The sequence below is a fragment of the Mus caroli genome, unplaced genomic scaffold, assembly GCF_978045245.1.
Source record: "Mus caroli unplaced genomic scaffold, Mus_caroli_1 scaffold_2, whole genome shotgun sequence".
Classification (NCBI taxonomy): Eukaryota; Metazoa; Chordata; class Mammalia; order Rodentia; family Muridae; genus Mus; species Mus caroli.
The window spans coordinates 118,721,646-118,747,028 of NW_028227257.1; the positions used below are offsets into that span (position 1 = coordinate 118,721,646).

Genomic DNA, 25,383 nt, shown 5'->3' on the forward strand with positions numbered 1-25,383 from the left:
AAAGAAAAAAAGGAAAAAGAAACATGAGCATGAGGTTACTAATACAGCTTTGGGAAATTTATCTATAGCTGTGCCCCCAGCAGCCATTAACTGCCTATGGATCCACAGGAACATGGGGGGGGGGCATCAGAAGCTTTTCCCCTGGCATTAACTGTTGTCATTTAGTCTCGGCTCCACCCAGCAGTTACCTGGCAACAGCCAGGTGTGCCTGACTCATTATAAAAGGGGGTGCTTGCCCCTCCTCTCTCTCTTATTCTCCTGCTCTTGCTCCCACTCTTTACCCCCTCTATCTCCATTCCCCTCCCCCTTCTCTCTCTCCACGTGCTCATGGCTGGCCTCTACTTTTCTTCTTCTTCTTCTTCTTCTTCTTCTTCTTCTTCTTCTTCTTCTTCTTCTTCTTCTTCTTCTTCTTCTTCTTCTTCTCCTTCTCCTTCTCCTTCTCCTTCTCCTCCTCCTCCTCCTCCTCCTCCTCCTCCTTCTTCTTCTTCTCCTTCTTCTCCTCCTCCTCCTTCTTCTTCTTCTTCTCCCTTCTTGTTCTTATTCCTCTCTCTCTCTCTCTCCCTGCCTTTCTCTATCTCTACTCTCTCAACTCCCCTCCTCATGCCCTAAGTAAACTATTCTATACTATACCATCATGAGGCTGGTCTCTTAGGGGGAAGGATGCCTCAGCATGGGCCTGCAGAGGCACCCACTTCCCCCACACCTGACTACACATCCACCAAACATATTCCTTCTCTCCTTATCTTTTTGTAAACACAACATTAACAGCCTACAAATCTTTTTTTCTTAAACACACAGAGGGATATATTTGATATCTTCAGAATTATTTACAACAAGTACAGATGTTCCAACTGTTAATAAGAACACATGCTCCACTATGTTCATAACAGCCTTATTTATAATAGCCAGAAGCTGGAAAGAACCCAGATGTCCCTCAGCAGAGGAATGGAAACAGAAAATGTGGTACATTTATACAATGGAGTACTACTCAGCTATTAAAAACAATGAATTTATGAAATTCTTAGGCAAATTGATGTATCTGGAGGATATCATCCTGAATGAGGTAACCGAATCACAAAAGAACTCACTTGATATTCACTCACTGATAAGTGGATATTAGCCCAGAAACTTAGAATACCAGATACAATTTGCCTATAAATCTTTGAAAAGGGGAAGGATCTCCTGAACCCTACCTTATTCCCTCACTTCATGACTTTGATGGGCCCAATCATGTGCAGATCATGTGCAGGCGATCACAGCTAAGTGTTTTAGAAAGCAATGGCCATATCATGTCAGAAAGACAACATTAATATTCCATCTCTTCCTCCAGCTATTGAATTATTCCCATCCACCCCCTGACCCTTAGAAGAGATGATGCAGATTTCTCTGTTAGGACTGCAAAGTCAGCAGTCTCTTATTCTCAGCACTTGCACCAGAATTTCATTTTTGTTCCCAAAACTCCTAAACTCAATAGTAAATTTTTACTCTGCTCTACTTTAAAACATTAAAATATGGTGTTCAAGGAAAAGAGATAGTATTTCATTTTCCCATGCTAAGTACAACTAAAAACCATGACCATTATGCAAAGCATATATTAAAAAAAAAAACTCAGAGACGAAACTTCAATAACCAAGGAGTAATAAGTAAAAACTCTAAATCATAATGTATCCAACAAACAAACAAAAACTAACTAGAAGTCTTAATATCTTTTCTATTTCTGTGATACTACACCATGACCAAGGCAAATTAAACATGAAAGAGTTAGTTTGGCACTTTTTTACAGTTTCAGAGAGTGAGTCTCTATGACTATCATGGCAGGGAGCATGATAGCAAGTCAGCATGGTGCTGGAGCAGTAGCTGAGCTTACATCTTATCCAAAAGTTGGAGTCAGAGAAAGAGAAACTGGAAATGTAGTGGGTTTTTGAAACATCAAAGCCCAATCCCATGACACACCTCCTCCAACAAGGACACACCTGCTAATCCTTCCCAAAAATTCCATCAACTGAGGACCAAGCATCCAAATATATGAGGTGAGAAGACCCACTCCAAATCTAGGCCAAAACTTCTGGTAGCAGCCTATTTAAAAGAATATGAAAAAAAGGAAGCTTTGCTCCTTGCCTGCATGCACTTACTGAGTCCAGTGTTTCTATCTCTCTACTATCCTTAGGCCTAGACATGGAAACTTCTAGGCTCCGTACATTCTAATCTAAACCTAAAATGTTTCAGCCTCTGAGACTTATGCTAAATAAGCTCACCCTGTCTAGTTCTATCTGAACGTTGGTAGGCTGGTTCAATTCAATTGTTCTTGCTCAAACTCCTCTCCAAGCTTACTGATTCAAACTGGCTTCTCCTAACTCCTCACTGAATTGCTCTCTTCTGCCTCAAACTAACTCTAACAATATCTTCTAAGCTTCTGGCTCCTTCTCATTCTCTGGCTCATCCTGTCTTCATCTGAGTCTAGCTTGTTATCTCTGCAACCTCTCTTAAACTGCCTCTAAACTCCACAAACTGAATGAGAGTGTGTTTAGAGAGCTGGGAGTCAGTGCAGTGGAGATCAGTTTGTGGAATTTACAAGTGTTTTTATTTTACCTTATTTTACTTTATTTTATTTTATTAGATGTTTTATTTATTTGAATTTCAAATGTTATCTCCTTTCCTAGTTTACCCTCTGAAAATCCCCTTCCCCTGTCCTGCCCCCTGCTCCCCAACCCACCCACTCCTGCTTCCTGGCCGTGGCAGTCCCCTATACTGGGACAAAGAACTTTCACAGAACCAAAGGCCTCTTCTCCCATTGATTTCTGACTAGGCCATCCTCTGTTACATATGCTGTTAGAGCCATGAGTCCCACCATGGGTTTTCTTTGATTGGTGGTTTAGTCCCAGGGAGCTCTGGGGGTACTGGTTGTTCCTCCTATGGGGCTGCAAACCCCTTCAGCTCCTTGGGTTCTTTCTCTACCCCCTTCATTGGGGACCCTGTGCTCAGTCCAATGGATTGCTGTGAGAATCCACTTCTGTATTTGTCAGGCACTGGCAGATCCTCTCAGGAGACCGCTATATCAGGCTTCTATCAGGAAGCTCTTGTTGGCATCCACGATAGTGTCTGGGTTTGGTCGTTCTTTATGGGATGGATCCCCAGGTGGGGCAGTCTCTGGATGGTCCTTCCTTCAGTCTCTGCTCTGAACTTTGTCTCTGTAACTCCTTCCATGGGTATTTTGTTCCCCATTCTAAGAAGGATCAAAGTATCCACACTTTGGTCTTCCTTGAGTTTCATGTGTTTTGCAAATTGTATTTTGGGTATTCTGAGCTTCTGGGCTAATAGTCACTTATCAGTAAATGCATACCATGTGTGTTCTTTTGTGATTGGGTTACATCACTTAGGATAATATCCTCCAGATCCATCTATTTGTTTAAGAATTTCATAAATTCATTGTTTTTAATAGCTGAGTAGTACTCCATTGTGTAAATGTACCACATTTTTTGTATCTACAGAAGTGGTTTTTAGTGGGACAGTTTTATTGCTAGAACAAGCTAGACACAGGTTAAAAAGAAATGAGTTAGGTAATGAGGGGCAAGAAGATTAGAGCATATTGCTAGACTTAGTTTGAGGTGGAGCAGAGTAATTCAGTGAGGAGCTGAGAGAAGCCAGTTTGAATCAGTCAGCTTGGAGAAGGGTTTGAGTCAGAACAGCTGAGTTGAATCAGCCGGCCAGAATTCAAAAAGAGCTAGACAGAGTGAACTTATTCTGCAGTAAATCTCTGAGATGGCAATTATATCTGACAAATAAAAGAAACTATTACATAAGGAGTTATTACAGCCTATACCTCTTGTACTGCCAATGTCTGCTCTCTGGCAAATACAAAGTTTCCCACTCATTTTTTTTTCCATCTTCCATGGCATTGAAAGTGACCTTGTCTTGCAAATATCTGTGAGTCATCCCATGGGAAGCAGTTGCCTTATAAGAGAAAGTATACTTGAGCTTAGTCTCCAGGGAGTGCCACTATTTGAAAGGATTAGCCAAATTGGAAGGTATGGCCTTGTTGGAAGAAGTGCGTCATTAGAGTCGGGCTTTGAAGTACCAAAGCCCTAAGCCAGGCCCAGTGCCTGCCTCTCTCCCTCTCTTTGCCTGTGGATCATGATGTAGCTCTGGGCTACTGCTTCAGTGGCATTCATGTACCTTTATGCTCCCCTGTCATGAGGATTGTATTAAACTTTTTTATTGGCTATTTTATTTATTTACATTTCAAATGTTATCCCCCTTCTTGGTTTCCCTGCCACAAACTCTCTATCCCACCCCCATGCCCCTGCTCCTATGAGAGTGCCCACCCACTCACCCACTCCCACCGCACCACCCTAGCATTCCCCTACAGTGGAGCATTGTGCTTCCACAGGACCAAAGGCCTCCCCTCCCATGGATGCCAGATAAGGCAATCCTCTGCAATACATGCAGCTAGAGCCATGGGTCCCTCCATGTGTACTCTTTGGTTAGTGGTTTAGTCCTTGGGAGCTCCAGAGGGGGAGTCTGGTTGTTTGATATTGTTGTTCTTCCTATGGAATTGCAAACCTCTTCAGTTCTTCAGCCCTTCCTCTAACTCCTCCATTGGGATTCCCCATGCTTAGTTCAGTGGTTGAGCATCCACATGGTTAGACTCTGGCAGGGCCTCTTAGAGGACAGCTATACCAGGCTCCTGTCAGCAAGCACTTCTTGGCATCAGCAATAGTGTCTGGGTTTGGTGTCTGCAGATGGGATGGATATCTAGGTGAGACAGTCTCTATGTGGCCTTTCCTTCAGTCTCTACTCTTTATCCCTGCATTTCCTTTTGACAAGAACATTAACATGGGTTAATATTTTTGAGATGGGTGGGAGGCCCCATAGACCACTGAAACTATAAACAAGCTCCCAATTAAATGATTTCTTTTATAAGATTTGCCTGGGTCATGGTGTCTTCACAATAAGAGAACACTGATTAAGACAATAGTGGACTAAAGAAACAGTTGAAAGCTCATATCTTGATGCACAACCATGAGTCTGAAAGATAGCATTGGGAATCACATGAGACTTTTGAAATCTCAAAGCCCACCTACATTAACACAATTTCTCCAACAAGGATATACAATGCAATCATCCCAAATAGTTTCACCAACTGGGGACTAACTACAGTAACACGTGAACCTATGGAGTCCATTCTCATTCAAATCATCACATTCTACTCTCTTGCCCTCAAGACTCATGTCTACATCATAGTGCAAAATGCACTTAGTCCTACTCAAAGTCTCTATAATCTTTCAGACTCAACCACATTTAAAAGTTCCAAATCTGTTCTAAAATGGAAGAGAATCTATATTTACAAAAATATAATAAAACTAAAAATTGCATATAGCTCTGATTTTTAATGGAAGTATATGGGCTTTGAATTAGTTTACTACTATTTTCTGACTTATAACCTGCCATTACTGATTTATTTGCATCAGTATAAAATGCACAAACTTCATAAATTGGTGTTCCTTTTACATATGGGGAAAATACAATTAATTCTTTTCATGAACTGAAGCTACTTGTTTTGGGGATATTTGTTATTAATTTCTCCCAAATAATTGCTATAATATCTTGGTCATTCTTCCTTAATTACCCATAATAAGATAATTTTATCATTAGTGTAAGATACTACATTGGGTCTGTTCATGATAATTGACCAAGTCTTTGTCTTCCTTTTATAATTAGATCAGAAACCTTTTAAACATAAGTCTTTAGGTTTTTACTCTATATATGTTTTAAGAAATATCCACTCTAAAATATTATCTTCTTTCTGCATAGTCCAGTAGGATAATGAGTAGAAGGAAAGATAACTAGAACAGTCAAGTTTGAGATCTAGGCAGTGCACATGTGTGCCCCTCAATTTTTTGCTCTACCTAAGTCAACTTGTTCTCCACTTCAGCTGTTAACTGTCTAGGATTTTTAAGTTCGAATCACCTTGTAAAGTTTGAAACAAATTACTTACTTCTTGAGTAGTTGATCTAATAGTAGGACTTAACCAGGCTGGCCTTGAACTCAGAAATCTGCTTGCCTCTGTCTCCTGGGATTACAGGAGTATCTGTATTCTAGCTAGATCACATTGACCCAGAAGATCTTTGGATGTGGTCCCTTGCCAGAACAGCAATGTTGATGGATTAAAATTCCTCTACATTAGGGTTCCATACAACCACTCAAATGGCCCTTGGTTGTAGCTGTCTTTCCCTGTATCCCCTCCCCTATCCCTATTTTTCATGATGTGCCCATTTGATTCTTCCATTCCAGCCCTGTCCATCCATAATTATCTATTCTATTCCCCCTTCCTAAAATGTTCCATTCGCTCCCCAAGTAACTTTTCTATTCCTAACCTCTGTAGTTATATAGAACACAGCTTGCTTATCAAAGACTTAACAGATAACATCCACATATAAGTGAATACATCTCATATTTGTCTTTCTGTGTCTGAGTTATCAGACTCTGAATGATTTTTTTCTAGTTCTAGCCATTTACCTGTGAATTTCATGATTTCATTTTTTTCAAAAGATTGAGTAATATTCCATTGTATAAATGTATCACATTATCTTTATCCATTCATTCATTGACCGACATCTAGGCTGTCACCAATTTCTGTTACTATAAAAAGAACAGAGAAAATGGTTGAGCAAGTGTCTCCATAGTAGGATAAAGCATTCTTTGCTTATCTGGCCAAGCGTGGATCTCGAGATAGATTGATTCCCATCCTTTTAAGAAACCACCACACTGGTTTCCATAGTGGCTATACAAGATTACACTCTCACCAACAATAAGAAATGGCTCCCTTACTCCATCATGAACTGCCAATTGTTTTATTTATCTTGGCCATTCTGACTGGCATAAGATGGAATTTAAGGGAATTTTGATTTGCATTTCATTAATGGCTAATGATATTGGACATTTATTTAAGTGTTTCCAAGGCATTTAACTTTCTTCTTTTCAGAATACTTTGTTTAGATTTGTACTCTATTTTTAATTGGGTGATTGTTTTTTTGATGTCCACTTATTTAAATGACTTATATATTTTAGATATTAGCCATCAATAAGATGTATAGTTGGTAAAAAAATCTCTTCCCATTCTGTCAGCTGCTGCTTTGCTCAAATGATGGTATCTATCACCATATGGAAGCTTTCTAAGTTTCAGATCTCATTTATTCATTGTTGATAGGCTCTTAGTGCCTGTTCTAACAGTGTTCTGTTTAAAAGTCTTCTCCTAGATGCTCTTAGTCTTATTGCTACTTGACATGCCAAGGCTGGTTGATATCCATAGGAGTCCTCCACTTTTCTGAAGAGAAATAAAGCAGATAAGGGGTAGGGGGAGAACTAGGAGGAGAGGAAGGAGGGGAAACTGGTTGGGATATAAATTAATTTTTTAAGAGTATTTTTCTGTGCCTGTGAGTTCAGGCTATTCTCCACTTTCTCTTCTATCAGATTTAGTATATCTGGAATAATGCTGGTCTTTGATCCATTTCAAATTGAGTTTTGTGCAGAGTAATAAGTATGGATCTGTTTGGATTTTTCTATAAGCAGCCACCCAGTCTAACAGCATAATTAGCTAAAGATACTGTCTTTTTTCCAGTGTACATTTCTGGCTTCTCTATCAAAATCAGGTGTCCATAGATGTGTGGACTTATGTCTGGTCTTCATTGATAAATTCCACTTATCGGTATGTTTGCTTTTATGCCAATATCATGTTATTTTATTAATATAGCTCCATATTACAACTTGAGGTTGGGATGGTGAGATCATGCAGAAGTTCTTGTATTATTCAGGATAATAAATATAACATTAAGTTACCAATATGAGATCTCCCCAATTTGTGGGCAGATAGGCACTTAATACTATGAACTTTGATCCGAGTAGCCAAGACCTGTAGAACAACATGCCTAAATTTTATTGTATATGTATCTTACCCACGATTCTCTGTCTGTGAAGAAGACACACTGCAGTGGATGGAAACACAAAGAGAATGTGAAAGACTATTACCAGAAATGGATGGAAGAGCAGGCCCAGAGCCTAACTGGCAAAAAACAACAGCTGCATTTCAACAAGGAAAGATCCCTCCAGCTCCATTCTCTGCTCCTTCTCCTACTCCTACAGGGGCCATGATCCCACCTCCCCCCAGTCTCCTGGGTCCTCCTCCTGGCATGATGCCTACATCCCACATAGGAGGTCATCCCATGATACCAATGCTGGGCCCTCCTTCTCCTGGATGATGCCTGTGGGACCTGCTCCTGGAATGAGGCCACTCATGGGAGGCCACATGCCCATGATGCCTCCAATGATGAGACCTCCTGCCCGCCTATGATCATGCCCACTTGGCATGGCATGACTCAGACAGATAAGAACAAAAGGGCTCTTTATCATTTTGTATTTCCTGTTCTGTTTCACCAGGAGATCTTGGTGTTGAGCCTGGGTGTTTACTAGCTGCATAGAAGGACATTGCCATTCTTAATAGAGAGAATAGTTTTGGAGGGAGATGTCATACAAAAAAGTGTGGCTTTCATTTATATTGTGAAAAGTGAGAATAAAATTGTCAGCTGTTCTAGTTTTTTAGAAAAATGCTAAGAATTTGCCTCTTAGAAATACTTACATTGTGTCCCATAGGTTTGGGTACGCTGTGTTCAATTTTAAAATTTTTAAATTTCTTTCTTAATTTCTGTCTTGACCCATTTTTTTATTCAGTAGTGTGCTGTTCATTTTCAAGTGGGAAAGAATCTTTAAAAAACCAAAAATGGCCACTAAAATGTATCAAAGTGTGTCTTAGTTTGCTTCTCTGTTGCTGTGATGAAACAGCATAACCAAAAGCAAACATATTCATTTGCCTTACAGGTTATGGCCAATCACTGGATGAAAATTGAGGTAGAACCCTAGAGTCAGAAACTTGAGATGAGAACATAAAAGAATACTGCTTACTGGCTTGCTACCACACTCAGAGGTTTGACTGCTTTTCTTATACAACACATACTCACTTGCCCAAGAATAGTACTGGTCAGAGGGGCTGGGCCTTTGCATCCGCCTGCAATTAAAAAACAAAAAGTCCTCCATACATGTCCACAGGCCAATCTAATAGAGGCAATTCTTCAATTAAGGTTCTCTCTCCAAGTTGACAACCAAGATTATCTGTATACAGGGTAAAAGCACTTCTCAAGTAAGCCTGATGACCTGAGTTCACTGATCAAAACCCATGTAAACATAGAACCAATACCATGAAAGTTGTCCTCACATTTCCATACACATGCCATGGCATGATCATACCCACACATATATTATACACACACCATACACAAACAATAATGATAAATGAAATTTTAATTGCTTTTGGAAACTTTGAGGGGATACATGGTTTACATTGAGGTATTTGAATATGCTTCTGTAAGCTTTTTTTCATTTTCTAATTAGAGTATTATATAAAAACAACTTCTAAGACTATAGGCTAAGTTAATAGAGACTCCAAAGACAATACATGTCTAAACTCCTCACTCTCACTAGGCTAAGCAGGAAGATTTAAAGTTCAAGATAAGCCTGGGTTATATAAGAATATCATATTTCAAAAAAAGCAAAGAGGAAGGTGGGGCAATAGGGCAGGTCAGTAATACAGCATATGTATACCAAATATGAGTTCCTGAATTCATTCTCCAATACTGAGAGAGACAGTGAAAGGTCCCAACACTGTAAAAGACTATTTTATTGCCTCTCCTTCCTACCCCATAGTTAAGTTCTGTCAGAAAATCCATTATATTTGCTTTATATGTAAAGTCAAACAACATGGCTTACATTTATTTCTGTAACTGTCTTGCTGTATTTTGTCACATTCTCTAATCAGATCTCTTCTACTAATCTCTCTGTTGTATATGAAACTAGCAGAAGGCTATATTTAAATTGCTTTCCAATCACAGTGCCTCAAGAGACTTAAAAACATATTAACCTCATGCAAGATAACATGATTTTATTTTATGGAAAAATAAAACATAATTACTAACCCAAAACCTTCCCTAAAGTTCAAAATTAAATCTATAAACATAAGCCAAGGGAAATTTTAACCTTAAAGGAATAAACTCTTGATTTTAAACATTTCAAAATCTCACTATAATTAAACTTTCTGTATGCCATAATACCAAAGCAAAACAAAAGGGTTGACTGGGGACACTGGAATCACGGATCTGGCTTTTTCTTTAGTATCATAGGTATAAACATATGTTACTTATTTAATTTAAAGTGCTTGTTCATATTTAGAAAAATAGACTCCTGCTTGAAAGAAAGCACTTTGAACAGTACTCTTAACAATGCCTTCATTGTACTGTTACATATTCTTTTTGTAAGCTAAAATCAACAGCAGAAATGCCTCTCTTATTTCAATAAGAGTGAAGACAATTTTAAAATTTATGTAGTAAAAACAATATGTGTGGGCCACCTGTTTGCTTTTTAACTAAATGGATTGGTATGGAATGACAGCTGCTGCAAAACCAACAACACTTCAAATACTATATATTACTTTGCCAAGAAGACTTAAGTTTTGGTATCATTTGCTTTATTACCATGGGGCACATTAATAAAGAATCATACAGAAAAAGAACTGCAATGAATATTTCTAGCCACTAAGTGTCACTGTTCATTTATAATTTTTAAAACTGTACTGCAGGGCATGGTGACTCAATAGAATCTTTTGAATGGGGTCAATCTGGGAAGAAAAGGAAAGATTCAATTACATAATACAAACTCACAGTAAAGTACAGACTCCAGCATTAGTATAAACTGCATAGAGGAATTCCTAGAGATAGAGGTGTTGCTCTCACTGCAATACCAACTGATCAAATCAGACATTTGTGAGCTTAAATAAGGTTTGAGCTACACTAAGCCTCATAATCTGTTTTTACCAATATAAATGCCAAAATTGAATTGCCACTATAAAGTCTGCCAAGTTTCTTTGTATTGTATGTCAGTATGCTGTTTTCCTTGATAGTGCCATCAATAAACATGTCTGGGGATCAACTGCTTACGATCAGATACGCTACATTCATTGTTTCAAGCTGAGATGAAACTGTACAGAATGCCAGTGCCAGAGAGGTTCAAACTAAGCATTTGAAAAGGAAAGGAAGGCATACTCCCTATCCCAGTGCCTAGACTCTTAAGATACTATGAAATTTTCCTCAATGTTCACAAGCCAGACTCCATTTCCTAGACACACATACATTTTAATACAAAATCATGACATTGGGTAGGAAATTTTTTTCTTCCTACTATAGGAATATGGAATTCCCTTAAACCTAAGAGTAGAGAGCATCACATGTAGATGGGCCAAGGTGCACAAATAAGCTAAAGCAATGTGGTTTTTAGACAACCAAAAGAACTGGGGAAAGAAGTCTACATAAAGTGTACTGACTAAAGGAACTTTTGGAAAAACACAGAAATGAAAAACATAAGGTCAATAAATATTAACATACAAATAAAAGATAAAAGAAACCACTAAAATTATACAACATGAGAATGATACTTTAAAATAGCATATTCAAGCCAGGTGTGGTGGCGCACGCCTTTAATCCCAGCACTTGGGGGGCAGAGGCAGGCAGATTTCTGAGTTTAAGGCCAGCCTGGTCTACAAAGTGAGTTCTAGGACAGCCAGGGTTACACAGAGAAACCTTGTCTCAAAAAAAAAAAAAAAAAAAAAAAAAAAAAAAAAAAAAAAAAAAAAGCATATTCAAAACACTAATCAGATAAAATTGGGCAGGAAAGGTTTGTAGCAGCAAGTGAGAACTTAAAAATATTTTAAACATACATATTTCAAAGAGTTCAAGATTCTTTAAAATGTTTAAATGTAGCCAGGCATTGTTACACATCTTTAAGCCCAAATACTCTAGGCCAAAGCAGGAGGATTTTTGTGAGCTAAAGGCCAGCCTGGTTTACAAAGCAAGTTCCAGACAAACTAGGTAATTACAATGAGACCCTGTCTTTAAAAGAAAACAAACAACCAACTAAATAAATAATTTAAATGTCTCATGCCTAACGTATCATTTTCCTGAAGAAGAAAAAAAAAAAAAAAAAAAAAAGCTTACAATCCGACAGGAAGCAGGCAGGCTGACTGCAGATTTTCACTTTTCCTTCTGCTCCTCCAGATCCAATCCCCAGTCCCATCGACAGCTCTGCTGTAGAACACATGTTGTGGGCTCCCTTTCCTCTCTGACCACACCCCCAACGGATCAGGAAGATCTCCAAATCTTCCTTCTCCCAGCTCATTCCATTATTCTAGCCTCCAACACCATTAAGCATTCCCTAGAAACATACCAGATGAGCAGGCCAGGAAAACAGGCAAGCTAACTGAAGACCTTCACCACTCCCTCTTCTCTTCAAAATCCAATCTTCCAGTCTCACCCCTAGTTCTGCAACATAACACTTGTTACAGCCTTCCTCCTCTTGTCATTGTCCATATCTACAGTGAATCCCACAGACTTCCTCTCCTAAACTACCTCCTCCTATCCCGACTCATTGCTTGACCTCAGCCACGAACTCCAACAAGGCACTCTCTGGTACCCATCAGGTCACTCTTGCCAGGGAAGCAAGTAGGCAGACTAAAGATCTACCCTACTCCTCTTCCTCCAGATCATCTGCAGCTCTATAACAAACATTCTGGGGTAACCTCTATTCAGGCCCTGCTCCCATTTCAAAGAGACAAAATAAGCAGATCCTAGTATAACACTCTGCTCTCCTTCCTCCTGAGAACTCTCTCAGTCTCCTACCTATCTCCATTCCTAAGAGTCAATTCTCAATACCCAGAAACACATTGTACCTGGAACCACAAGTGGTCACACCATATTAGGTCCACAGAAAATTTTCTACCAGGCAACACACAGTCTCCTAAAATCCAGAGAAGAAACAGAAACCAAAGATCAAAACGCATACTTAACAAAGACAAAAGAAGATATGAGAACTTAGAACTATAATCTTCCAAACCCTAGATGCCTATATGCCAGCTTAAAATAAAAAATCTCTAAGAACCAGGACAATGTGTCTCCACAAGGGCCCGGTGACCTGATCACAGAAGGCCCTCAATATTCCAACATAGCTGAAGCACAAGAAAAAGACCTTAATACACTTTGTATAGATATGATAGAGGTCTTTAAAGAGTAAATAAATAGATCCCTTAGAAATCCAGAAAAACACCAACAAAGAGTCGAAGAAAATTAATAAGTGCATTAAAGAAATCCAGAAAAACACAGTGAGAGAAAACGAACAAAACTGTTCAAGACTTAAAAATGGAAATAGACGTTAAAAAAAAACTGAAGAAGAAATGGAGAACTTCAGGCATTGAAGATACAATACAAGAAATGGATACATCAAAAACAATGTTAAATCTAAAAAAACTCCAGACACAAAACATCAAGGAAATCTGGGACATTATGAAAAGACCAAATCTAGGAATAATATGAATAGGTGAAGGAGAAGAAACCCATGTCAAGGACAGAAGAAAAATTTCCTTTTTTTTTTTTCTTTTCTTTTTTTTTTTTTTTTTTTTTTGAGACAAGGTTTCTCTGTGTAGCCCTGGCTTTCTTGGAACTCACTCTGTAGACCAGGCTGGCCTCAAACTCAGAAATCCACATGCCTCTGACTCCCAAGTGCTGGGATTAAAGGCATGCGCCACCCAAAAATTTCCTAACCTAACAAAGGAGATTCATATCAAGGTAAAAAAAAAAAAAAAAAAAAAAAAAGCATATAGAACATCAAATAAATTAGACCTGGAAAGAATGTCCCCTCAACACATAATAATAAAAACACTAAGCATACAGGGGCAAGAGAAGGAATGTTAAAACCTGCAAGGGAAAAAGAAAATAGTGCCGAAAGAGAGCTAGCCTCCCAGGGATGCAGATAAGCATATGAGCGCAGGTGGGACCACCACTGCTGCTCAGAGGAACCCAACCAGAACCCTCAAGACACGGAAGCCTTTCCATTTCCCTCTGTGCCTGGAGCCAGTTCTCTGCCTTAGGGCTCCATACCCAGGTGGTGCCAGGAACGAGCTAGCCTCCTAGGAGTGCAGACGGGCCTGTGAACACAGGTAGGACCACCACTACTGCTCAAAGGAACGTGCCCAGAACCCTCAGGACACCGGAAACGGAGAGCTGCCTGCGACAGGAGTCTTCAGGTTTCTGTCTGCACCCAGAGCTGATCCTGTGCTACAGAGCTGAATACACAAATACCACCAGTAAAGAGTTGGTCTCCAAGGAGTGCCTATGCACATGTGAACATAGCTAAGGCCACCACATCTCTTCAAATTCCTGGCCCAAGAGGGACCATCCCAGAGCCATCAGGACACAGAAACGAAGGATCAGTTGGGGACAGTATCCTGGTTTCTGTTTGTGCCACAGAGCTGACCCTGTACCACAGCTCTCCATACCTAAATTCCTCCCGGAGAAAACTGGTCTCCCAGGAGTATTAACAACAGGCTTGAAGGACTGAAAAGCCACACTCAGAGACAGCATGACAAGCTAAAACCAGAGATAACCAGATGGTGAAAGTCAAGCACAAGAACATAAGCAACAGAAACCAAGGCTACTTGGCATCATCAGAACCCAGTTCTACCACCACAGCGAGCCCTGGTTACCAGAACACACCAGAAAAGCAAGAGTCCGATTTAAAATAACATCTCATGATGATGCCAGAGAACTTTAAGAAGGACATGAATAACTCACTTAAAGAAGTACATGAGAACACAGGTAAATACCTAGAAGATCTTAAAGAAAAAACACAAAATCCCTTCAAGAATTACAGGAAAACACAACCAAACAGGTGAAGAAACTGAAGAAAAAAAAAAAAAGATCCAGGATCTAAAAAAAGAACTAGAAACAAGAAAGAAATCACAAGGAAGACAACACTGAAGATAGAAAACCTGGAAAAGAGATCAGAAGTCATAGATGCAAGCATCACCAATAGAATACAAGAGATAGAAGAGAGAATCTCAGGTGCAGAAGATACCATAGAAAACATTGACATGACAGTCAAAGAAAATGCAAAAAGCAAAAAGCAAAAAGCTCCTAGCTCAAAACAGCTAGGAAATCCAGGGCACAATGAGAAGACCAAACCTAAGGATAATAGATATAGAAAAGAGTGAAAATTCCCAACTTAAAGGGCCAGTAAATATCTTCAACAAAATTATAGAAGAAAACTTCCCTAACCTAAAGAAAGAGATGCCCATGAACATACAAGAAGCCTACAGAACTCCAAATAGACTGGACCAGAAAAGAAATTCCTCCTATTACATAATAGTCAAAGCACTAAATGAGGTAAACAAAGACAGACTTTTAAAAGCAGTAAGGGGAAAATGTCAAGTAACATATAAAGGCAAACCTATCAGAATTATACCACACTTCTCACCAGAACTAGGAAAGCTAGAAGATTGGGGGCAGATGTCATATACACCCTAAGAAAACACAAATGCCAGCCCAGATTACTATACCCAGCCAAACTCTCAATTACCATAGATAGTAAAACCAAGATATTCCATGACAAAAACAAGCAGAAACATAAAGAACTATACAAAGAATCAACCAAACCAGGAGCTGGTTCTTTGAGAAAATAAAAAAGATAGATAAACCCCTTGCAAAACTAACCAAAGGGCATAGAGACAGTAATAATTAAAAACTGCATTGTATTGGAACAGTGACAGACAGGTAGATCAATGGAATAGAAGACCCAGAAATGAACCCACACACCTATGGTCACTTGATCTTTGAAAAAGGAGCTAAAACCATCCAGTGGAAAAGAGACAGCATTTTCAACAAATGGTGCTGGTTGAACTGGTGATTAGCATGCAGAAGAATGAAAATCAATCCATTCTCATCTCCTAGTACAAAGCTCAAGTCCAAGTGGATCAAGGACCTCCACATAAAACCATATACACTGAAACTAATAGAAAAGAAAGAGGGGGAAAGCCTCGAGCACATGGGCATAGGGGAAATTTTCCTGAATAAAACACCAATAGTTTATGCTCTAAGATCAAGAATTAGCAAATTGGACCTCATAAGATTACAAAGTTTCTGTAAGGCAAAGGACACTGTCACTAAGACAAAAAAGGCAACCAACAAATTGGGAAAAGATCTTTACCAACCCTACATCCAATAGAGGACTAGAGGGCTAATATCCACTATGTACAAAGCACTCAAGAAGTTAGACTCAAGAGAACCAAATAGCATAGCCGGGTGTGGTGGCGCACGCCTTTAATCCCAGCACTCGGGAGGCAGAGGCAGGCAGATTTCTGAGTTCGAGGCCAGCCTGGTCTACAAAGTGAGCTCCAGGACAGCCAGGGCTATACAGAGAAACCCTGTCTCGAAAAAAAAAAAAGAGAGAGAGAGAGAGAGAGAGAGAGAGAGAGAGAGAGAGAGAGAGAGAGAGAGAGAGAGAACCAAATAGCCCTATTAAAAATGGGGTACATAACCGGTAAGAAGGACACATGCTCCACTATGTTCATACCAGCCTTATTTATAATAGCCAGAAGCTGGAAGAACCCAGATGCCCCTCAACAGAGGAATGGATACAAAAAATGTGGTACATTTACACAATGGAGTACTACTCAGCTATTAAAAAGAATGAATTTATGAAATTCCTAGGCAAATGGATGGACCTGGAGGGCATCATCCTGAGTGAGGTAACACAAACACAAAGGAACTCACACAATATGTACTCACTGATAAGTGGATATTAGCCCAAAACTTAGGATACCCAAGATATAAGATACAATTTGCTAAACACATGAAACTCAAGAAGAATGAAGACTGAAGTGTGGACACTATGCCCCTCCTTAGAATTGGGAACAAAACACCCATGGAAGGAGTTACAGAGACAAAGTTTGGAGCTGTGATGAAAGGATGGACCATCTAGAGACTGCCATATCCAGGGATCCATCCCATAATCAGCTTCCAAACGCTGACACCATTGCATACACTAGCAAGATTTTGCTGAAAGGACCCAGATATAGCTGTCTCTTGTGAGACTATGCCAGGGCCTAGCAAACACAGAAGTGGATGCTCACAGTCAGCTATTGGATGGATCACAGGGCTCCCAATGGAGGAGCTAGAGAAAGTACTCAAGGAGCTAAAGGGATCTGCAGCCCTATAGGTGGAACAACATTATGAACTAACCAGTACCCCGGAGCTCTTGACTCTAGCTGCATATGTATCGAAAGATGGCCTAGTCGGCCATCACTGGAAAGAGAGGCCCATTGGACTTGCAAACTTTATATGCCCCAGTACAGGGGAATGCCAGGGCCCAAAAAATGGGAATGGGTGGGTAGGGAAGTGGGGGGGAGGGTATGGGGGACTTTTGGGATAGTGTTGGAAATGTAATTGAGGAAAATATGTAATAAAAAATATTAAATAAATAAATAAATAAAAATAAAAATGGGGTACAGAGCTAAACAAAGAATTCTCAACTAAGGAATACTGAATGGCTGAGAAGCACCTGAAAAAATGTTCAACATACTTAATCATCAGGGGAATGCAAATGAAAACAACCCTGAGATTCTACCTCACACCAGTCAGAAAGGCTAAGATCAAAAATTCAGCCTCCGTGGGAGAGGCTGTGCCTAGTCCTGTAGCTATTTGATGTGTGGGGGAAGAAGAGATTAAGTGTAGGGAGCTAACACCAAGAGGAGGTAACCGTTCACAAAGGAGAAGGGGAGAGTGAATGGGGGAAGGATCTGCATGAGGAATTACTAGAAGAGGGAGGTGATATTGGATGTAGCATGAATAAATAAATAAATTCAATTAAAAAATTCAGGTGACAGCAGATGTTGGCTAGGATGTGGAGAAAGAATACTCCTTCATTGTTATTGGGATTGCAAGGTGGTAAAACCACGCTGGAAATCAGTCTGGCGGTTTCTCAGAAAATTGGACATAGTACTACCAGAAGATCTAGCAATACCTCTCCTGGACATATACCCAGAATATGTTCCAACTTGTATTAAGGACACATGCTCCACTATGTTCATAACAGTCTTATTTATAATAGCCAGAAGCTGGGAAAAAACCCAGATGCCCCTCAACAGAGGAATGGATACAGAAAATGTGGTACATTTACACAATGGAGTACTAATCAGCTATTAAAAACAATGAATTTATGAGATTCTTAGGCAAATGGATGGATCTGGAGGATATCATCCTGAGTGAGGTAACCCAATCACAAAAGAACACACATGATATGTACTCACTGATAAGTGGATATTAACCCAGAAACTTAGACTACCCAAGATACAATTTGCAAAGCACATGAAACTCAAGAAGGAAGACCAAAATGTGGATACTTTGTTCCTTCTTAGAATGGGGAACAAAATACCCATGGAAGGAGTTACAGAGACAAAGTTCAGAGCTGAGATGGAAGAAAGGACCATCCAGAGACTGCCCCACCCGGGGATCCATCCCACATACAACCACCAAACCAAGACACTATTGTATATGCCAGCAAGATTTTGTTGATAGGACCCTGTTATATCTATCTCTTGTGAGGCTATGCCAGTGCCTGGCAAATACAGAAGTGGATGCTCACAGTCATCTATTGGGTAGTACACAAGTCCCCTAAAGAAGGAGCCAGAGAAAGGACCCAAGGAGCTAAAGGGGTTAGCAACCGTATAGGAGGATCAACAATATGAATTAACTAGTACCCCACAGAACTGTGTCTCTAGTTGCATATGTAGCAGAGGATGGCCTAGTCGGCCATCAGTGGGAGGAGAGGCCCTTGGTCTTGGGAAGATCATATGCCTCAGTACAGGGGAATACTAGGGCCAGGAAGCAGGAGTGGTGGGTTGGGGAGCAGGGCGGGGGGGAAGGTATAGGGGACTTTCGAGATAGCATATGAAATGTAAATGAAGAAAATATCTAATAAAAAATGAAAAAAAAAAGACTAACCACAAAAATAAAAAAAAGAAAAGAAAGAAAATCACCAATGTCAAGAGGTTAATAACAACCATGAAAACGCAGGGAATAAATAAGTGAGAACAGAAGTTTCAAAATAAGAGAAGCCCCTACACACATACACAGACACAGACACAGACACAGACACATACACCAACAACAACACCAACAACAGCAACAACAACAAATAACAGGAATTAATAATCACTAGGCATTGATATCTCTCAGCAGAAACAGTCTCAACTGCCCAAGTGAAAGACACAGACTAACAGAATGAATGCAAAAACTGGATCAATTCTTCTGTATCTAAGAAACATACCTCAGCAACAAAGATAGACATTGCCTTAGTGAAAAAGTTGCAAAAGATACTCCATGCAAAAGGACATAATAGACAAGCTGGTGTACCATTTTATTATCAGACAAAATAAAACTAATCAGAAGAGGTAGGGTAGCACACTACATATGCATCAAAGGAAAAATCTACCAAGATAACATTTCAATTTATAACATCTATGACATAAATATACAGGTACTTAAGTTTCGAAAAAAACACAAGTACAGCTTAAATCACTTGTTGACCCTCACACACTAATAATGAGAAAACTCAATACCTTACTCTTACCAATAGACAGCCCATCCAGAAAGAGAGAGAGAGAGAGAGAGAGAGAGAGAGAGAGAGAGAGAGAAAAATGATGGAATTAGCAGATGTTATGACTCAAATGAACCTAACAGATATTTACAGAACATTTCATCCACATAAAAGAATATACCTTCTTTTCTGCCCCTCGAGGAACCATCTACAAAATTGACTACATAATTGGTCACAAAGTCTCAACAGATACAAAAAAACTAAAATAACTTCCTGAATCCTACCAGGCAACCATGGATTAAAGCTGAATATTAACAAGAGATACAACAGAAAGCTTACAAACTCATGAAAACTGAACAATCCTCTACTGAATAAAAAAAAAAAGGATTAAGACAAAAACTAATAAAGAAAATAAGAACTTACTAGAATTGAATGAAAATGAATACTCAACATACCCAAAATTATGGGACACATGGTGGCATTTCTAAGAAGCAAGTTCATAGCACTAAGTGCCTATAAAATGAATTGTAGAAATCTCATAGTAACAACTTAATAGCACGCCTGAAACTTTAGAACAAAAATAAGAAATCACACTAAAAAAAATAGATCATAAGAAATAACAAAACTCATGACTAAAACTAATAAAATGGAAACATCAACAACAAAATCAATACAAAGAACCAGCAAAACAAATAGTTGGTTCTTTGAGAAAGCAATAACCATTAACCAAATTAACTAAAGGGAGAGGAAGATCTAAACAGACAAAATTAGATAAGAAAGGGGGCATGACCACAGACAATGAAGAAATCCAGAGAATCACTAAGAACATACTTCAAAAACATATTATCTACCAAACTGGAAAATCTACAAGAGAGCAATAAATTTCTTTTTTTTTTTTAAATTGGGTATTTATTTCATTTACATTTCCAATGTTATCCCAAAAGTCCCCCACACGCTCCCCCACCCAATAAATTTCTTAATATGTACCACATACCAAAGTTAAATCAAGATCAGATAAGCAATGTAAGCAGACCTATAACCCCTAGTGAAATAGAAGTAATCATCAAACATCTCCCAACGAAAACAAACAAACAAACAAACAAAAACATAGGGCCAAATAGTTTTAGCACAGAATTCTTTGTTTTAAAAAAAATTGGATATTTTATTTATTTACATTTCAAATGTTATCTCCTTTCCCAATCACCTGCCCCCCAGAAATCCCCTATTCCATCCCCCCTCCTCCTACTTCTATGAGAGTGTGCCCCCACCCACCTACCTACTCCTGCCTCCCTGCCCTCTCATTCTCCTCCTACACTGGGTCATCCAGCCTTCATGGGACCAAGGGTCTCTTCTCCCATTGATGCCAGACAAGGCTGGTGTTTAGACCCTGGGAGCTCTGGTTAGTTGATATTGTTGTTCTTTCTAAGGAGTTTCAAATCCATTCAGCTCCTTCAGTTCTTCCTCCAACTCCTCCACTGGGGACCCCATGATCAGTTCAACAGTTGGCTATGAGCATTTGCCTCTGTATACATCAGACTCTGGCAGAGCCTCTCGGGAGACATTAGCACAGAATTCTAAGAGATCTTCAAAGAAGTGTTAATGCCAATACGCCTCAAATTATTCCAAGAAATAAAAAATAAAAGATAAAAACAGAAGAAACATTGCCAAATTCATTTTATGAGGCCACAATTACCCTAATACCCAAACCACAAAAAGACTCAACAAAGAAAGAAAATTACAGTCAGATTTCCCTTGTGAATATAGATCCACAAGTTCTCAACAAAATACTTGCAAACCAAATCCAAGAATACATCAAAAAGGTCATCCACCATAATCATGTAGGCTTCATTCCAAGGATGGAGAGATGATTCAAAATACAAAAACCAATAAATGTAATCCACTATATAAGCATACTGAAAGAAAAAACACATGATCAGGTCATTAGATAAAGAAATGACCACTGACAAAATCCAACACTGCTTCACGAGAAAGGTCCTGGGAAAATACTAAAGATTCAAAAGACAGACCTCAAAATAACAGATTCTACAGCCAATATCAACCTAAATGGAAATCAACTCAAAACATTTTCACTAAAATCAGAAACAATACTTGGTTGTCCACATTTTCCATACTTATTCAATATAATAGTCAAATCGTAGTTACAGTAATAAGACAACTGAAGGAGACTAAGAGGATAGAAAAGAGTCAAAATATATTTATTTGCTAATGAGATGATATATATAAAACCCTAAAAACTCCACTACAGAACTCCTACAACTGATAAATACTGTCAGCAAAGTAGAAGGATACAAAATTTATATACAAAAATCACAAAACTCAATAGCCCTTTTATATACAAATAGGTCTAAGAAAAAAATCAAGCAAACAACCCATTTTACAATAACCTAAAATGATATAAAATATCTTAGGGCAACTCTAACCAAGCAATTGAAAGATCTGTGTGATAGAAACTTCAAGTCTTCGAAGAAATACATTGAAAAAGATATCAGAAAATGTAAAGATCCCTATGCTCATGAGATTAATATAATAAAAGTGGCCCGTATACCGAAAGCAGCTACAATGCAATCCCCATAAAAATTCCAACAAAGATGCGGAGCAAGAGAAACACTTTTCTATTGCTCATGGGAGTAAAAATTTGTTCAGCCACTATGGAAATTAGTATGGTGGTTCCTCAGAAAGACTGGAATCGATCTACCTCAAGATCTAGCTATACCACTTTTTGGCATATATCTAAAGAATGCTTCATCCTACCACAGGGACACTTACTTAACTATGTTCATTGCTGCTTTATTCATAATATCCAGAAATTGAAAGCAACCTAGACATCCCTCAACAGAAGAATGGATAAGAAAATGTGGTAGATCTACACAAAGGAATATTACTCAGCTCTTTAAAAAATCAACATCATGGAATTTGCAGGCAAATCAAAGGAACTAAAAAAATCATCCTGAGTGAGATAACCCGGACCAGAAAGATAAATATGGTATGTACCATTCATATCTGGATATTAGCCATTTCACAAACTCAGAGAGGTTACATATAAAGAAAGGAACCAGAATCCCTAGTAATAGATCTTATGGGTGGCCTGGGGAAGGGAAAGGAGAATGGGAGAATAAATTGGTAAGAGGAAAGAAAATGTGTTTGCAGTCAGGAATGTGGAGGAAAGACAGCAAAAATTGAAGGGCATTTGAGGTGTCCTGTATAAACCAGTGTAGTAAAACCTTCTTAAAATATATGAAAGCAATCCTAATAAAATCTCCAAATAATGTGAGAGATAGAGTTCCAACTGGCCATCTCTTGACACCAAATGAAGCTTCTATTACAGAGGCTGTGTTTTTGGTCAAAGGGGTCCCATGGAAATCACCAAACTACCCTGTTGCCAAGACGATAGGTTGCTCTCCACAGACAGCAAACCTCCATTGCTGAAGTCAACTCCCATACAACTTATTGACAATGGCAAAATTGAACTGGTTTCTAAATAGAGCCTTCACACCTATGTGTTACCATCTTTGTTATAGGGAGGTATTTTATATGCTACCAAAAGAGAAATGGAAATGTCTACCTATTCACAAACCTTTGGTCTGCAGCAGTATCCTCCCTGCAGGATATTCTTGTGCAATGGTGACACAAAGCACATGGGAGTAACTAACAAATGTCTCACTTGACTTAAAATCAGACATTTTAGTCACAAAATCCACCTATAAAAGTAACTTGTATTTTCTCTGATTTAACTGTCATCTCAGAGACTTGCTGAGGAATAAGTTCACCCATAGTCCTTTCTGAAGTCTGGCTGGTTTAACTCAGCTGTTCAGGCTCAAACTCCTCTCTAAGCTGACTGATTCAAACTGGATTCTCTTAGTTTCCCACTGAAGTACTCTGCTTGGACTCAAAATAACTTTGGCAATATGTTCTAATCTTCTGGCTCCTTCTCTGGCTCCTTCTCTCTTCATTTGTGTCTAGCTTGTTCTCTCTGCAACCTGTCTCTGTAAAACTGTCCTGGTAAAACCACCATACCACACCTCACACAACCTCTACCTACCCCCATTTCTCTTCTCTCTTCTCTTCTCTCTCTCTGTCTCTCTCTCTCTCTGTGTGTCTCTCTCTCTGTGTCTCTCTCTCTGTGTCTCTCTGTCTCTCTCTCTCTGTCTCTCTCTCTCTGTCTCTCTCTCTCTGTCTCTCTCTCTCTCTCTCTCTCTCTCTCTCTCTCTCTCTCTCTCTCTCTAACTTGCTGCTCTCTTAAGTTGCCCCCCTTTCCTGTGCTATTCTCTTAAAAGGCCAGTACAAGGAGGTTGAAAACATACCCAACAATGCTTGCATAACCCAGAACCAGAATCTAGGAATCCCAGAGACCTAGAGTAAACCAACTACTACTGGTCAAAAAACTTGTAATAAAATGACTCCTATTGATAGTTTGCTATACTCATATATTATTCACCCATCATTAGAGAAATTTCATCCTACAGTGGATGGGAACAAATATAGCCACACAGCCAAATATTATGGGGAGAGAGAGACAGAGACAGAGACAGAGAGACAGAGACCCCTAAAGTAACAGCCAGAGGAAATGGAAGATATCAGGAGAACAAACTTCTTAAATCAATTAAGGAAAGCTAATATGAACTCACAGAGACTGAAGCATCAAGCACAGGGCCTACACTGGTCTGCCTGTGAATATACTATAGCTTTCAGTTTAGTATTTTTAAGGAACTCTGGAGTGTGCAAAGTACTTGATCTCTGATTCCCAAGCATTCTCTTTGGCTCCTTTCTTTCTGTTCGTTTGCCTTGTTCAAATTTGATGTAATCATTTTTGTTTTATCTTATTATATTTTATTTTGTCATGTTTTCTTGACTTTTCTTTTCTAATGAGATATATTAAGGGAGTGGATCTGAATGAGAAGAGAGATGGGGAGAAGCTGGAAGGAGTAGAGGAACATGGGAAAGGGGGAATCTATAATCAGGGTATATTGCAAGAGAAATCCATACATGGATTATGCTCCTCTTAGAAGCTGTGAACTATTATACAAAAAAGACAGACAGACAGACAGACAGGTGGAAAGAAAGAAAAAAAGAGAAGAAAAATGTTCCCAAAAATGAATTAAATAAATCTTTAAATCTACAAAAATTACAGCAACATCTCTACAGAAACAAAAAACCCTCAATGTTCAAAATGTGTGACATAATACCACATATTTTAATAGATTATTATGAGGTAACTATAATTATAAACAGGATATACATTACATGGAAATGGAAAATATTAAATATAAAGATAATATTATCTAACTTTAACTTAGAAAATTAAAAGCATCCTATTGCCCTATTTTTTTGGTTAAGTCCCCAGTAAAGAGGAAGCTGAGTCTACCCTACTCAAAGGTAGAAAACTCTTTCAGGAAAGAATGGAGGGGAATCATCAGATCTCATTACACTCACTGTGAAAAAGAAGTATTATTACTGGATAAAAGCTAGTCTTGGCAGGCAGTTCAAAAGGAGATAGTAGCCTATACTTCTTCACAATCCATTCCTCAGCCACTGTCACATATTACTAACAATGTAGGTTTGACACAGACTAAATACTGGCATGAAATCAAGAAAGTTTTTGTGCTTATGAAACAAAGGAAACTATCGCCCTGGAATGCAGAAGAGTGTGAGGCAGATGGAATACAGACAGGAAACAATTTTGTTTTCCTATCACTGCCTTCAACTGTACTACATCAACTTCTTTGTCATCCCTTCCTGACTTAAGACTTGGAACCTTGCTAGATCACTTTTCAGGAATAAAGTAGCCCAATCTTTAGAAACTCCTAACTTATGAGCTTACATATCCTGTTATACAGGCTTTAG

At 38.9% G+C, this 25,383-nt stretch overlaps 1 protein-coding gene and 1 pseudogene across 12 annotated transcripts in view; one reads left to right on the top strand and one right to left on the bottom strand.

The window, feature by feature from the left end:
• Window positions 1-25,383, bottom strand: part of Slc4a10 (solute carrier family 4 member 10) — a 458,674-nt gene that overhangs the window by 358,242 nt on the left and 75,049 nt on the right. For 9 of the 12 annotated variants that reach the window (XM_085834843.1, XM_085834838.1, XM_085834839.1 and 6 more), the window contains 2 exons: window positions 9,012-9,058; window positions 6,517-6,639 (listed from right to left, as the gene is read on the bottom strand). The exons of 1 other annotated variant lie outside the window; for it this stretch is intronic. The gene's annotated coding sequence lies outside the window, so the exon portion shown is untranslated. The remainder of the gene's footprint in view (window positions 1-6,516; window positions 6,640-9,011; window positions 9,059-25,383) is intronic. 2 more of the 12 variants (XM_085834837.1, XM_085834840.1) reach the window with 2 other exon arrangements.
• LOC110287576 (U1 small nuclear ribonucleoprotein C pseudogene) lies at window positions 7,922-8,466 on the top strand (annotated as a pseudogene).